The sequence below is a fragment of the Panthera pardus genome, unplaced genomic scaffold (genome assembly GCF_024362965.1).
Source record: "Panthera pardus isolate Hobbes unplaced genomic scaffold, ASM2436296v1 HiC_scaffold_7, whole genome shotgun sequence".
NCBI lineage: Eukaryota > Metazoa > Chordata > Mammalia > Carnivora > Felidae > Panthera > Panthera pardus.
In genome coordinates this window covers 36,234,700-36,252,605 of record NW_026527002.1, presented here as the reverse complement: position 1 = coordinate 36,252,605, position 17,906 = coordinate 36,234,700, and positions in this window count along the sequence as shown.

The following is a 17,906-nucleotide window of genomic DNA, read 5'->3' as shown; positions in this document are numbered from 1 at the left end:
TGTCATGACGGTGAGGATGGACAAAGCAGAGCAGTGAATCAGTGATACAGAAGATGAAATTATGGAAAATAATGAAGAAGAATAAAAGAGGGAAACAAAGGTAAAAGATCATGATACAAGACTTAGAGAACTCAGTGAATTATTACAGGATTAACATTCATATCATAGGTATCCCAGAAGATGAAAAGAGAGAAAAAGTGTCAGGTTTATGTGAGCACATTATAGCTGAAATCTTCCCTAATCTGGGGAAGGACATAGACATCAAAATCCATGAAGCGTAGAGAACTCCCAATAAATTCAACAAAAACCAACTATCACCAAGGCACATCATAGTCAAATTCACAAAATACACAGACAAGGATAGAATCATTAAAGTAGCAAGGGAAAATAGTTCTTAACCTATAAGAGAAGACAGATCAGGTTCACAGCATATCTGTCCACAGAAACTTGGCAGCCAGAAAAGAGTGGCAGGATATATTCAATATGTTGAATGGGAAAAATATGCAGCCAAGAATTCTTTATCCAGCAGACTGTCATTTGGAATAGAAGGAGAGATAAAGAGGTTCCCAGACAAACAAAAATTAAAATAGTTTGTGACCACTAAACTAGTCATGCAAGAAATTTTAAGGGTTACTTTGAGTGGAGAAAAAAATTTAAAAAAAGACCAAAAGGAAAAAGGCTAGAAAGAATCAGAGAACATCACTAGAAACACCAAATCTACAGGCAACACAATGGCACTAAATTCATAATTTCAATAATCACTCTAAATGTAAAATGGAGTAAAGGCTTCAACCAAAAGACATAGGGTATCAGAATGGATTAAAACACACACACACACACACACACACACACACACACCAAAGCCAAAAAAAAAAAACCAAAAAAACAAAACAAAACAAAAAAAACAAACAAAAACAAGATCTATCTATATGCTACCTATAAGACACCTGCAGCAACTTGGGAGCACCCAAATATATAAATCAATTAATAGCAAACATAAAGAAACTCAATGATAATAATATAATCATATTAGGGGACTTTAACACTGTACTTACAGCAATGGACAGATCATCTAAGCAAAAAATCAACAAGGAAACAATGGCTTTGAATGACACACTGGACCAGATGGACTTAACAAAGATATATTTAGAACATTTCATGCTAAAGCAGCAGAATACACATTCTTCTCAAGGGCACAAAGAATATTCTCCAGAATAGAATACTGGGTCACAAATCAGCCTTTAACAAGTACAAAAACATCGAGATCATACCATGCATATTTTCAGACCACTACACTATGAAACTTGAAATCAACCACAAGAAAAAAATTTGAAAGAACACAAATACTTGGAGGTTCAAGAACATCCTACTTAAGAATGGATGAGTTAACCAAGAAATTAAAGAAGAAATAAAAAATTACATGGAAGCCAATGAAAATGAAAACACAACAGTCTAAAACCTTTGGGATGCAGCAAAGGTTGTCATGAGAGAGAAGTATATAGCAATCTAGGCCTTCCTAAAGAAGGAAGGAAGGTCTCAAATACACAACTTATACCCAAAGGATCTGGAAAAAGAACAGCAAATAAAGACCAAAACCAGCAGAAGAAGGGAGATAAGGATTAGAACCGAAATCAGGGATATCAGAGAAATAAACAAACAAACAACAGATCAACAAAACTAGGAGCTGTTTCTTTGAAAGAATTAACAAAATCAATAAACGCCTAGCCAGACTTGTCAAAAAGAAAAAGGACCCAATAGATAAAATTACAAATGAAAAGGAGAGGTCACAATCAACACTGCAGAAAAACAAACAATTATAAGAGAATATTATGAGCAATTATATGTCAACAAATTGGGCAATCTGGAAGAAATGGATAAATTTCTAGGGACATATAAACTACCAAAACTTAAACAGGAAGAAATAGAAATTTTGAACAGTCCCATAACCAGTAAAGAAATTGAATCAGTAAATCAAAAATCTCCCAACAAACAAGAGTCCAGGGCCGGATGGCTTCCCAGGGGAATTCTACCAGACATTTAAAGAAGAATTAATACCTAGTCTTTTGAAACTGTTACAAAAAATAGAAATGGAAGGAAAACTTCCAAACTCATAGTATGAAGCCAGCATTACCTTGATTCCAAAACCAGACAAAGACCCCACTAAAAAGGAGAACTACAGACCAATTTCCCTGATAAACATGCATACAAAAATTCTCAGCAAGATACTAACTAGCAAACTGGATCAAACAACACATTAAAAGAATTATTAACCACAACCAAGTGGGATTTATTCCTGGGCTGCAGGGGTCATTCAATATCTGCAAATCAATCAACATGAAATATCACATTAGTAGAAGAAAGGATAAGAACCATATGACCCTGTCAATAGATGCAGAAACAGCATTTGACAAAATAAAGCATCCTTTCTTGATAAAAACCCTCAGGAAAGTGGGTATGGAAGGAACGTACCTCAACATCATAAAGAGAATATTTGAAAGACTCACAACTAATATCATCCTCAATGCAGAAAAACTGAGAGCTTTGCCCCTAAGGTCAGGAACACGACTGGGGTGTCCACTCTCATCATTGATATTCAACATAGTACTGGAACTCCTAGCCTCAGTAATCATACAACAAAAAGAACCAAAGGCATGCAAATTGGCAAGGAAGAAGTCAAACTTTCACTCTTCCCAGACTACATGACAACCTACATGGAAAACTCCACCAAACACTGCTAGAACTGATGCATGAATTCAGCAAAGTCGCAGGATATAAATCAACATAAAGAAATCTGTTGCATTTCTATGCACCACTAATGAAGCAGTAGAGGGAGAATTCAAGGAATCAATCCCACTTATAGTTGCATATAAAAACCATAAGATACCTAGGAATAAACCTAACCAAAGAAGTAGAAGATCAGTACACTGAAACTACAGAACACGTATGAAGGAAGTTGAAGAAGACACAAAGAAATGGAAAAACATTCCACATTCATGGATTGGAAGAACAAATATTGTTAAAATGTCTGTACTACCCCAAACCATCTACACATTCAATGCAATTCCTATTAAAATAACACCAGCATTCTTCACAGAACTAGAACAGTTCTAAAGTTTGTATGGAAACAGAAAAGACCCTGAATTGCCCAAGTAACATTGAAAAAAGAAAACAAAAGGTAGAAGCATCACAATTCCAGACTTTAAGCTGGATTACAAAGCTATAATCATCACAAAAATAGACACATAGATCAATGGAACAGAATAGAGAACCCAGAAATGGACCCACAAATGTATGGCCATCTAATCTTCAACAAATCAGGAAAGAATATCCAATAGAAAAAAGACAGTCTTTTCAGGAAATGGTTCTGGGAAAACTGGACAGCAACATGCAGAAGAATGAAACTAGACCACTTTCTTACACCGTACACAAAAATAAACTCATAATGGATGAAAGACCTAAAATAAGACAGGAAACCATCAAAATCCTGGAGGAGAAAACAGGCAACAACCTCTTTGACCTCAGTTACACCAATTTTTTCTTGACATGTCTCCAGAAGCAAGAGAAACAAAAGCAAAAACAAACTATTTGGACCTCATCAAGATAAAAATCTGCACAGTGAAGGAAACAGTCAACAAAACAAAAGGCAACTGACAAAATTGGAGATGTTTGTAAATGATGTATCAGATAAATGGTTAGTACAAAATCTATAAAGAACGTCTCAAACTCGACACCCAAAAAACAAATAATCTAGTTAAGAAATGAGAAGACATGAATAGACACTTTTCCAAAGAAGACATCCAGATGGCAAATAGACACATGAAAAGCTGCTCAAAAGCACTCATCATCAGGGAAATACAATTCAAAACCACAATGAGATACCACCTCACACTTGTCAGAATGGCTAACATTAACACGAGAAACAACATGTATTGGTGAGGATTTGGAGAAAGGGGGAATCCTTTTGTACTGTTGATGGGAATGCTGATTTGAAAGGGCATATGCATCCCAATGTTTTTAGCAGCACTATCAACTATAGCCAAATTATTGAAAGAGCCCAAATGTCCATCGACTGATGAATGGATAAAGACGTGGTGTATATACACATATATACATTTGGATACACACACACACACACACACACACAAAATGGAATTATCACTCAGCCATCAATAAGAATGAAAACTTGCCACTTGCAACAACATGGATGGAACAAAAATGTATTATGCTAAGTGAAATAAGTCAGTGAAAGAAAGACAAATATCAAATGATTTCACTCATATGTAAAAGTTAAGAAACAAAACAGATGAACATAGGGGAAGGGAATGAAAAATAAGATAAAAACAGAGAGGGAGGCAACCCATAAGAGACTCATAAATACAGAGAACTGAGGGTTGCTGGAAGGGAGGTTGGTGGAGGGATGGGCTAACTGGGTGATAGTCATTAGGGAGGGAACTTGTTGGGATGAGTCCTGGGTATTATAATGTAACTGATAAATCACTAAATTCTATTCCTGAAATCAATACAATACTATATGTTAACTAACTTGAATTAAAATTTTTAAAAAATGAAAAAATAAACAGAGATAAAAGAAAAAATAGAAAAAAAAATGAAACAACTACGGAAAAATTATATTTTGGTTTTCTAGGAAACTCAGTTTGCTAAGACGGATTATCTTCATGGTATCTGAATTACTTAATTTAGGGTGCATTTGACACCTGTCACAAAAACAGTTAACTGAGGCACAGAGCTAAAACATGTAAAATTGTCTGTGTATTTTCTAAGTTTACAATAATTTATAAGAATTATCACAAATAATGTGGATTTTTATATTAAGGAATAAATATTAGTAAATGTAATATATATATTTATATATTTATGTATAAAACAAATCATGGGAACATATATAGAAAATGAAAGCGATGCATGTAACAGAGGCATGAAAGGTAGACAATGGAGAACAATTCACTTAAAATACATTCAGATCATCCAAACATTGCTATATTAATTCTTGAACATCAGCAATGTGAAAAATTATGACTTCTAATAATAAATAGGAACTAGATCTTAAGGTTTTTAATGCATTGGGAATAAATGAATTCTATGGTGCTAAATATATTATTACAATAGCTTGTTTCCCTGTTGCAATTTTAGAAACAAAGATAGCTTTCAAAAGAGGTTTATTGTTGTTAGTAAAATCACAGACTTTTTCAAGGCTGAAATGATGATGGAACTGAAATTCTTGGCAAATAATTTAAGATCAATGAATAATATAGTTAAAATTGAAATGAGAACTGCGAGATTTTTACAGTCAGAAGGATTCAGAATAGTGAGAGGAGCTGCCATAATGTCTACTTTATATGCTGGGTGGTAAAATGAAACGCTGAGAACTTACTATAGGGTTATTGAACATTTTCCTGAGATTTCCCTTTTCTTTTTTTGTCCTTGACCCTTCACCTGTATTATTAAATCCACATCAGCTGCTTCCCAACTTGCTCTTCTCCCTAAAGGGTGTTATAGTCTCCTTATCATTTGACTATCCTTTTTTTAATTTTTATTTATTTATTTATTTTTAATTTAATTTTATTTTTTAACATTTATTCACTTTTTGAGAGACAGAGACAGAGCACGAGCAGGGCAGGAGCAGAGAGAGACACACACACACACACACAGAATCCAAAGCAGGCTGCAGGCTCTGACCTGTCAGCGCAGAGCCCGATGCGGGGCTCGAACTCATGAACTGTGAGATCATGACCTGAGCCAAAGTCAGATGCCCTACTGACTGAACCACCCAGGTGCCCCATTTGACTATCCTTTTGAATATCATATCCATTTTCTTTTTAAGCTTTTTTTTTTAATGTTTATTTATTTTTGAGACAGAGAGTGAGCAGGGGATGGGTAGAGAGAGAGGGAGATACAGAATGAGAAGTAGGCTCCAGGCTCTGAGCTGTCAGCACAGAGCCCATCACGGGGCTCAAGGTCACAGAGTGCGAGATCATGACCTGAGCCAAAGTCAGACGCCTAACCGACTGAGCCACCCAGCTTCCCCTATCATATCCATTTTCTTATACAGAAAAGAAATTGGGAGAAGAAAGGAAGAAAGGAAATCTGCCATTATTAAACTAGAAAAATAAAGAGATATTTATAGAAAATCCTCAATAAAGATATTGAAAACTCTGAAAAATTTTTTTTGCTTTATAAAAACACTTTTATTGAAGTAATGCACATTTCATTCACTATGCAGACAAGCCCATATAGTAATCAGAGGAAGCTCCATCTAGACACTACCTCCAGGATTTATAATGGTGTACATTAATTTTGTTGGTTTTGGGACTTTATAAGTGGAAGCATCCAGTTCTTGTTTATTTATGTCTGGCTTCTTTCAATCACTCAACATTATGCTTTTGAACATAATTTTGAGCTTTTGTAATACTGTCCAATTGTGTAAACATCAAAATGTGTTTATCCTTTAAACTATTGGTGTATTTTTTGTTGTTTCCAATACAAACTCTTATAAATAGTATTACTATGAACATTCTAGTACTTGTTCGTTTGGTTTTGTTTTTTTTTTGGTTTACATATGTACACATTTCTGTTATATGTTACATTGGGTCATGTGGTATGTACAAGTTGAGCAGTAGTATACAAGTGGTTTCCCATAGAAGTTTTACTGATTTACATTTGTATCAGAATCTATGACAATTTCAGTTACTCCACATACTTGCCAAACATGTACTTTTAGTCTTTTAAAAAACTTTAGCCATTATGATAAATGTGTACTGATATTACATTCTGATTTTCATTTTAATTTCCCTAATGACTGCCCTTAGACAGGTCTATTAGCCATTTGTATATCTTCTTTTATAAAATATACTTCAAGATCTTTGTCCATTTTTCTACTGGGTTGTTAGTCTAAGTTTAAAGTGTACAGGATGATGATTTGACTTAAATATATTGTGAAATGATTACCACAATAAAGTTTAGTTAACATCTATCATCTCATATTGGTACACACACAAAAAAAAATTTAAAAATTTTAAAAAAAAGTTTTTTTTCTTTGTGATGAAAACTCTTAGGATCTATGCTCTTAAACAACTTTCAAAAATACCATAGAGCAGTGTTAACTACAGTCATCATGTACTTTACAACCATTGAACTTATTTATCTTATAACTGGATGTTTATACCTTTTGACCATCTTCCTTCAATTCCCCCTCCCCCCACCCCTTCACTTCTGAAAGCACAAATCTAATCTCTTTTTCCCTTCATCTGTTGACAGACATTGAGGTTGTTTTCGTATCTTGGCTATTGTGAATAATGCTGCGCTGAACATGAGAGTACAAGTATTTATTCAAAATCCTGATTTCAATTTATTTGTATAAATACCCAGAAGTGGGGTTGTTGGATCATATTGTAGTTCTATTTTAAAACTTTTGAGGAGCCTCCATATTGTTTTCTATAATGGCTATAGCAATTTATATCCCCATCAGGGTTTCCTTTTCTTCATCCTTGCCAGCACTTGTTATCTTCTTACTAGAAATTGATCTTTTCCAATTTTATATTTTTTCATCATTCAGTCCTGGTAGGCTGTATGTTTCTAAGAGTTAATCCATTTCTTTTATTTTCTTTTATAATTTATTGGCATACAATTGTTCATAGTAGTCTCTTATGATCTTATGTGTTTCTGTGGTGTTATAGTTTCTTCTCTTTCGTTTCCTTATTTTGTTTTCTCTCTCTTTTTCTTAATCTATTTATAAGTTTGTTAAATTTGTTTATCTGTTTAAAAAACCAACTCAGTTTCATTTACATCTATTATTGTTTTTCTAGTCCCTATGTAATTTATTTTGGCTTTAATCTTTATCATTTTCTTCTGCTAATCTTGTTCTTAGTGTGTTCATCTTTTTCTGGATCCTAGATGTGTAAAACTAGGCTTTTTGAGACCACCTTCTTCTTCTTCTTCTTCTTCTTCTTCTTCTTCTTCTTCTTCTTCTTCTTCTTCTTCTTCTTCATGTATTCATCATTGCTACAAACTTAGGACTTATAGGACTGCTTTTTCTGCATCCCATAAGTTTTGGTATGTTGTATTTCCATCCTGTTTTGTGGGTTTTTTTTTTTTTTTGGTCTCAAGGTACTTTTTGATTTTCCTTGTGATTTCTTCCTTCCTGTTATTTCAGAGCGTGTTGTTGTTTAATTTACACATATTTGTGAATTTTCTGATTTTCCTCTTGTTATTTCATACCACTGTAGACCAAAAAGATACTTGAGATATTTAAACCTTCTTAAAATTTTTAAAGACTTGTTCTGTTATGATCTATCTTGGAGACTATTGCATGTGCACTTGAGAAAAATGTGTATTATGCTGCCTTTGGATAGAATGGTCTGTATGTCTGTTAGGTGCATTTGGTCTGTAGTGTTGTTCCACTCCATGGTTTCCTTATTGATTTTTCTGTCTGGATGATCTATCCACTGTTTACAGTGGAGTAATAAAGTCTACTATTATTGCATTGCTGTCAATTTCTTTCTTTAATTCTTTTAATATTTGAGTTATATGTCATAGGTGGTCTGATTTTGGGTGCACTTATGTTTACAATTATTGTATATTCATGATACATTAACCCCTTTATCACTATATAGTGTCATTCTTTGTCTCTGACATTTTCAACCTAAGGTCTATTTTGTCTGATATAAGTATAACCATATCTGATCACTTTCGTTGACTATTTGTATGATATGTCTTATTCTATCCCTTTACTTTTAACCTATATGAATCCTTAAAGCTAAAGTGAGTATCTCTTTGGTGGTATATAGTTGGGTCTTGTATTTTTTATTAATTCAGTCACTCCATATTATTTAATTGAAGATCAGTTTACATTAAAATGATTATAGATAGGTAAGGACTTATTATTGACATTTTGTTAGTGTTTTGTGTTGTGACTATTTTGTACTTCCTTTGTTCTTTTCTTCTCTTGCTGTCTTACTTTGTTACTGGGTGGTTTTTAATAATAGTATGCTTTAATTTCTTTATCTTTTGTGTATTTACTATAGATTTTTTCTTTGTGATTACCATAAGGCTTACATTAAATATCTTATAACAGTCTATTTTAAGGTTATAAAAACTTGAGTTTAATTTGCACACAAAACTGTACATTTTTGCTTTTCTCTACTCCTGACATCTTATAGTATTCATGTCACAATTTACATATTGTATATTACGTAACCATTAACAACTTGAATCTTGTTATATTATGTAACATTAAGAAATTATCATGGGTAGAGTTATTATAATCTTTTGTCTTTTTACTTTCTATATTAGAGCTAAAAGTGAGATATGCACCATGATTATAGTACTAGAGTATTCTGAATTTAACTGTACTTCATCAGTGAGTTTTAAATGTTCATATGTTTTCTTGGTTCCTTTGTATGTTATAAGTCTTCTCCTGCTTTCAAAATGCTTTGTCATTGCCTTTAAAAAATTTGATGATAATGTGTGAAGATAATAATAATAATCAGTGAAAGCCTCTTTATGTTCAATCTGTTTGGATTTCTTTGGTCTTCATGGATCTGAATGTTCATTTCCCTCCCTAGTTTTGAGAAATATTTTGTCATTATTTCTTTAAATATGATATCTACCCCTTTCTCTTTCTCTGATACTTTTGAGATTCCCAAAATGTTTATGTTGATTCACTTAATGGTTTACCATAAGCCCTGTGGGATTTTTTCATTTCTCTGTCATTCTTATTTGTTGTTGATCTTCTATTATAGTAATTTCAAATTATCTGCCTTCAAATTTGCTGATTCCTCTGCTCTATTGAGTCTGCTATTAAAGCTCTTTACAGAATTTTTTTTTTTCAGCTCAACCATTGTATTCTTTAGCTCCAGAATTTCTATGGTTCTTATTTATGATTTCTACCTCTTTATTAAACTCACTCTGTTCATGTATTTTTTTTTTTCATTTAGTCATATATCTGTGTTCTATTATAGCACTGAGCTTCCTTAAGACAATTATTTTAAATTCTTTCTCAGAAAATTTATAGATCTCCATTTGGGAGGGGATCAACCATTGGGACTTTATTTTGTTTTTGTTTGTTTTTTGGTGGTGTCATATTTCCTTGGTTCTTCATATACTTTGAAGTCTTGCATTGCTATTTTCACATTTGAAGAATCAGTTACCTCCTCTAGTTTTTTTGACTGGCTTCAGGAAAGAATTTCACCAGTCTGCCTGACTAGAGGTTCTGGTGGTCTGTCTCTCAGACCTTTTCTATGGATGTGTCTGCTCCATTGCTCTTGTTCCCTCTTTAGGAAAAAGTCTTATGGTTTTTATGTTTTCTCTTAATCTCACAAAGCCAGGCCAGGTGTTGATAGCCTTATAGTTTCTTTTTCCTGCGGAAGTGCCTTGAAATCTTCAAGATTTTGCACTTTCTCCCAATGTCGTAGAGTCAAGCCAGCTGATAATCATTATGTACTGTCTTTAGGAGCTCACAAGTGCCCTCTGTGGAAGCTCATATGCCATTTGTGGGGGTCCATGGGTGAGGAGAACTATGGGGTCACAAATAGAGCTCTGAACCAGTTAGTAGGATCCATAGTAAGTTGTAGAGATTATGTACTAGTTGCTGTGAGTCCCCACCCTTTTTTGTTACTTCTAGGGTTTTTCATTTTCATCTATGCTTATAGTCCATTCTTTTAATTAGAATATTTTTTCCAATTACTTTTAATTATTGATTTATTTGGAATTATATTATTATTTCATTAGTTATCTGCATTTGGCCCATTCTTATGTTCCTTTTCAACTTTTCCTTTTGCTTTCTTTTAGATTGATCAGATTTTCAAAATATATGCAATTTTTAAAAATTTCATTAAAATGCTACACATTCTATCGCTATTATTGTACGGTAACTCTAGAAGTTGCAACATTGTCCTTGGCTTATTACAGTCTAATACAGAATGTGATTTTATAATTTTTCCGATAGTGCTAGAACTTTAGAAGTTTTAAGCCCCATTCTTATCCTCTACAGCTCCATGTAGCTACTTAAAACATTGTCAGTGTCTCTTTTCCCCATTAGAGACTTTCAGCCTAGGAAAGCCTGAAGTGTGGACAAGTGCATAAACCTTACACAGAGGATTGCCGAATGCCCATAGAGAAAAGACACAGCTGGTAATCACCAGCTTATCTTGAAAAAGTTCCATTCTTTCTGGCATTTTAGTTCATCTAATAATCCTCCTTACTTACAGAAATCCCTGAAACCTTTAATACCTGAGTTTTGTAATTTATCCAGCTATCTCTAGGAGTGGCAGGGAGAGCATTGACCTATGATCTACTACATCATATTAGGAGGTGGAATTTCTTTTTTCTTTTTCTTCTTTTTTTCTTTGCTCTTTTTACATCATATAACAAGTAAATCAGTATTCCAGATCATATTCTCTAATTTTGGTTTCCTGTTATTTATATTCTATGTCAGTGAGACTTTAGATGAAAATGAACAACAAAGGTCATAAGCTGGGATAAATTACCATCACCTTTAGTATGGATATTATATAGAACAGTAGGTGCTTTAAAAGTCCCACTCTCTATAACTGCTTTTAAAGCAAATAACTTTTGCTATCAGTGAACAAATCTAATCCAATGCGTGTGAGTATACAATGCATTTGATTTTGCACATCAGAAAATTGTATTGAGAAAATAATTCAATGGGGCACCCGGGTGGCTCAGTTAGTCAAGTACTGACTTCATCTTGGGTCATGATCTCACAGTTTGTGAGTTCGAGTCCAGCATCGAGCTCTGTGCTGACAGCTCAGAGTCTGGAGCCTGCTTTGGATTCTGTGTCTCCCTCTCTGTCTCTGCCCCTCCCCTGCTCACACTCTGTCTCTCAAAAATAAATAAACATTAAAAGAGAGAGAGAGAGAGAGAGAATAATTCAAGATAGCTAAAATATAGTAGTGCTTCTTGAGTCCAAAATTGTTGAATAGACTCCAGTAATCAGTAAAGTGAACTATAGATTTTCAAACGAAGAGGACTGGAGACCTAGTTTATTTTATTTGTCATTCCATTTTAGAGTTTTAAATAAGTATGAATCATGATCACATTTTCTTTTTAGAGAAAGCATTGTGGATTACTATAGATAACTGTATTCTAGACAGGCGAAACATCATGGCATGTGGCTATATGGGTGAAAAACTTGGGATTAGTAAACAATAAAGCTTTGGGCACTATAAACAATAACATGCATGGTGAGAGGTGGGGTTTTACATTCTTTCTTTTCTTGATGCAAAATGGAATGTAATATCCTAGCCTATGAGAAAGAGAGTCATGTTGCCTTTTTTCTTTTTACAAAAGTGAAAGTTTATTTAAAAGTAAAAACAGAAAATAATGCTACTAGAGGAACTAAATAAAAAGAAGAAATTAGCCTTTCTCATTATAACTCCTCCCCCATATCTTGACTCTATCTTGATATCCCAAAGTCTGCAAAAGAAATCAACCCACTTTGGTATAGAATTAAATCTGGGGTCCAAATTTTTCTCAAAGAGTATGTATTTTTAATTTTTCCAAGAACCTAAGATCTTAGGGTTAAGTCAGAAAATCTGTGCGTGTCTGTATGAAGGCAAAAATATGTGTTGAGATTTTGTAGAGCCTGATTTCTCCCTTGTGGGAAAATTTGGGAAACTGTACTAGGGAAGGCATCTTTACTTGTAAGCAGATCTAGAAATTCTTTGAGGTGCTGCATTCTGGCACAGATAGAAGTACTTCATCATGTTCTTCTGAAACAGGCTCCTGAGATGTTCCAGCTGAGAAGTACTGACAGTTCCAGCAGGAGAGCTTCCTTATATCCCACATCCTTGCCAAAACTACAACTGCCAAACACATTACTTTCCTCACAGTTAATTTTTGGACAATGATTTTTGACTTGGGGATATCAAATACATGGAACAGGAGTGTGAATTCTACACCCAGATTAAAACATTCATCTCTGACGACAGCAATACTCTGTTATAATGAAAATGGTGATGATGTGGCTTATTTTTACCCAGTGGTTATCACTTACCAGGCTGTGTGAGGCACTTCATACATCCCATCGGCTTTCATCTTCATAACCAACACTGTCTGATAGTATGTTAATTAAATTGAATCAGTCATGAGGGGTAGGAAACACAAACTAACAATGACTTACACAAGTAGAAATATTTTTCTTACTTAAATGTGCCACAGCAGAAGGTTGTGATCATCATTAGTGTTCTTCAGTAATGTTTCTGATTCTTCTCCTTTCAGGTACTGGGTACGACGATACCTCTCCATACCCTTGATGTTAGACGTGGCCATCTGACTTGTCTTAGCCACTTAATTATGAGTGGAAGCATTGTGTCATTTCGGAGGGGAACCCTGTAAGATCTGATGCATACTTCATTCTCTTGTCTTTCTATTGTCTCTGAAGATGAGAGTCCAATGCGGTGAAGTTTTCATCAGCTTTGGTCTCTGATTCAGGTCAAGATGAAGCAGAGCCTTTTATTGACCCAAGATGGAAAAGTATCAAGAGTAAGAAATGATCCTTTCTAATTTAAGCTACTGGGGTAATCTTTGCTGACGTGGTCATCAGGAGCAGGCATGATGCTCTATGGTGTCAGGGACCCAGGATCCATGTGTCTCACTGCTTTAGTAGGTGTGACTTCTATTCTCAAGCATGCCTTATGGTCCAATATGGGTGCTCCAGATCAGATCATAATGTCTGCATTGCAGCCAATTAAAGTGGGAAAAGGATTAAGAAAGGTATTTTCTTTTCTTTTTTTTTTTAAGAATGCTTCTTAAAAATTAGAGTCATCTCCTCCACTTACATTCATTGGCTATAACTTACTGATATAGCCACACCTATGAGGAGGCGAGTCTGATAACTGTCTTTTTTCTTTCTTTCTTTTCCCAAATGAGTGACCATACATTCATTCAGTTAAAAGTTAGGTTTAGTACTTTAAAAGAAGAATTGGCAATGAGAGAAAAGTAGCAGTCTCTCCAAAGTAGTTCCTACATTTTAAAATTGTTTGATTAATTATTTATTTTTTAAATGTTTATTTTTGAGAGAGAGAGAGAGAGCATGGAGGAGGGGCAGAGAGAGAGGGAGACACAGAATCTGCAAGCAGGCTCCAGGCTCTGAGCTATCAGCACAGAGCCCCACTCGAGGCTCCAACTCACGAACCGCAAGATCATGACCTGAGCCACTCAGCCGACTGAGCCACCCAGGCGCCCCTACAATCACTTCATTTTAAATGAGAAAACAGGGACCAAGAGGGGTTAACAAAGTTAAGATCATATGGCTAGTAACTAGTCGTATCTGATTAAGAACATACGTAATGTGACTCCAAAGCCCGTGTGTTAATACAATGTTATGCCACTTCTGTTAATCTGTAGAAAATACATTCTTTATTTCAGTAGCAAAGAAAAGTTCTATGGAATTTGAATTGATTTGGCTTTTCTATTTTCTTCCCTTGCCTTCACACTTGGAGAGAAGATGTGACGGTAACTGCTAGTCCTGATATTAAGTAGGCCAGTTTTTGAAATTCACAGGTTAGAAGCAGAAGGAGCTATGTCAGTCAGGTCAATCTGTCTTCCTCCGTGGCTATGCCAATTTTGAAATACCAGTTCTGGTGACAGTCCGTTTGTAATGAATGGGCTTAATGACTAAGGACGGATATAAGCATTAAAACACAATTTTGAATCTTAGAGCTCATATTTTAAATAACCATTTAAAATGTAAATTCCATTTCAGAAACAGATATATTTTTAAATAAAAATCCAAACTGACTCACAAGCCTGTTTAATACTTTGTCTACCGATTTTAATAGAGTGTGACTGATGCTCATAATTCTTTATAACTCTCTTCCAACATTTCTTGTACTAATTCTATTTCTTCCCTATTTATAAGCTATATTTATCAGTGTTTTCCAGATGTAGCAAAGGACTTTTTGTCATTGTTCAGCGAATTAATCAGGAAAACTTTAGTGAAAGATTATATTAATCGTATTAAGATATACTAAATGATTATTTAATTGCCATTCAAATTATTCTGGCGATAATCCATTACCTGGACTGAGAATTCTGTTGTTGGGTTTAAACCTTGAGTACATTTTATACATTTAAATATAAAATTATGAAAATCAGTGACACCATATAAATACAGCTCATTTCTTACTAGAGATGCTGGCTGTATTATATTGCTGTACATAAAAATACATGTAGGAAGCTAGAGAGAGAAGATAGGAAATATATGCAGAGAGAAAAATTACTTGTTTTTTCTTAGCTTCTGAAAAGTGTCTGATGCTGTCTCAGTAATTATTTTTGCTAATGTGACAATATTTTGATTCTTAGAGTAATACAGAGGCTGGTAGAAATTTTGCACCTTTTATATCTTGTCCTTGGTGACCCTCTCTGGACTGGAAGAAGAACATGAAGCTATTAATTAAATGGTCAGTGACTGTACAGCGTAAGTTGATTTATGACATTAGAAGGTACATGAATTCCATAGCTCAGCCAATTACAAAGTGGTTTTCTTTAATCTTCATTTACAGGAATTTCTCTCCAGCTTGGGCTAGTATTTATGGCATACTGCCTGATGCAGCAGCCGTCATAAGCCCATCAGGGGTGGGAGTACTGAGTTGGCGGTCTAGAATTCCAGAGCAGATGTCAATGGGAAAGGCATTTAGGAAATGGCAATTCACTAAAGAGCTGTCACACTGAGATTTCTTCTGTGAGTGCAGTTCAGTGTTCACTCTGATTCTGAGGAATAGGAATTATATCAAGAAACAAACGCAGCACCACAATTCATTTTAGTATTTGTTAACATTCTAATAAATTTTAATAATTCTAATAAATTCCCACAGGAGCTATCTTATTGAAATATATTGCTTCAACTAAAATTCCAATCATTGGGTTTAAACTGACTTGCCAGAGGGCAAAGAAGATGGCAGTGTAAGAGGACGCTGGGCTCACCGCGCGTCCTGCTGATCACTTAGATTTCACCTACACCTGCCTAACTAACCCAGAAAACCACCAGAAGACTAGCAGAATGGAGTCTCCAGAGCCAAGCGCAGACGAGAGGCCCCGGAGAGGGTAGGAAGGGCAGCGAGGCGGTGCGCGCTCCACGGACTGGCGGGAGGGAGCCGGGGCGGAGGGGCAGCTCGCCGGCCAAGCAGAGCCCCCGAGTCTGGCTTGCAAAAGCGGAGGGGCCGGACGGAGTGTGTTCCAACAGCAAGCGCGACTTAGCATCTGGGAGGTCATCAGTGAACAGCTCTGCTCGGAAAGCTGGAAGGCTGGAGGACAAAGGGAGGGAGAGTTGCTGAACCCCCGGATGACAAAGCTCAGTTTGGCGGGGAACAAAGGCACTCACCAGTGCCATCTCCCTCGCCCATCCCCCAGCCAAAATCCCAAAGGGAACCAGTCTCTGCCAGGGAGCTTGCTTGCTCCGCGCAAACACCCAACGCTGTGCTTCTGTGGGGCCAACCCTCCGGCAGCGAGTTGGACTCCCTCCCGCTGCCACAGGGCCCCTCCTGAAGTGGATCACCTAAGGAGAAGCTAGCTAAGCCTGCCCCTCCTGCCCCCGTGCAACTTGCCTACCCACCACCAGCTAATACGCCAGATCCCCAGCACCACAAGCCTGGCAGTGTGCAAGTAGCGCAGACGGGCCACGCCACCCCACAGTGAATCCCGCCCCTAGGAGAGGGGAAGAGAAGGCACACACCAGTCTGACTGTGGCCCCAGCGGTGGACTGGGGGCAGACATCAGGTCGGACTGCGGCCCCGCCCACCAACTCCAGTTATACACCACAGCACGGGGGAAGTGCCCTGCAGGTCCTCACCACTCCAGGGACTCTCCAAAATGACCAAACGGAAGAATTCCCCTCAGAGAATCTCCAGGAAATAACAATAGCTAATGAACTGATCAAAAAGGATTTAAATAATATAACAGAAAGTGAATTTAGAATAATAGTCATAAAATTAATCGCTGGGCTTGAAAACAGTATACAGGACAGCAGAGAATCTCTTGCCACAGAGATCAAGGGACTAAGGAACAGTCACGAGGAGCTGAAAAACGCTTTAAACGAAATGCAAAACAAAATGGAAACCACGACGGCTTGGATTGAAGAGGCAGAGGAGAGAATAGGTGAACTAGAAGATAAAGTTATGGAGAAAGAGGAAGCTGAGAACAAGAGAGAGAAAAAAATCCAGGAGTATGAGGGGAAAATTAGAGAACTAAGTGATACACTAAAAAGAAATAATATACGCATAATTGATATCCCAGAGGAGGAAGAGAGAGGGAAAGGTGCTGAAGGTGTACTTGAAGAAATAATAGCTGAGAACTTCCCTGAACTGGGGAAGGAAAAAGGCATTGAAATCCAAGAGGCACAGAGAACTCCCTTCAGACGTAACTTGAATCGATCTTCTGCACGACATATCATAGTGAAACTGGCAAAATACAAGGATAAAGAGAAAATTCTGAAAGCAGCAAGGGGTAAACGTGCCCTAACATATAAAGGAAGACCTATAAGACTCGTGACTGATCTCTCTTTTGAAACTTGGCAGGCCAGAAAGGATTGGCAGGAGATCTTTAATGTGCTGAACAGGAAAAATATGCAGCCGAGAATCCTTTATCCAGCAAGTCTGTCATTCAGAATAGAAGGAGAGATAAAGGTCTTCCCAAACAAACAAAAACTGAAGGAATTTGTCACCACTAAACCAGCCCTACAAGAGATCCTAAGGGGGATCCTGTGAGACAAAGTACCAGAGACATCACTATAAGCTAAAACATACAGACATCACAATGACTCTAAACCCGTATCTTTCTATAATAACACTGAATGTAAATGGATTAAATGCGCCAACCAAAAGACATAGGGTATCAGAATGGATAAAAAAACAAGACCCATCTATTTGCTG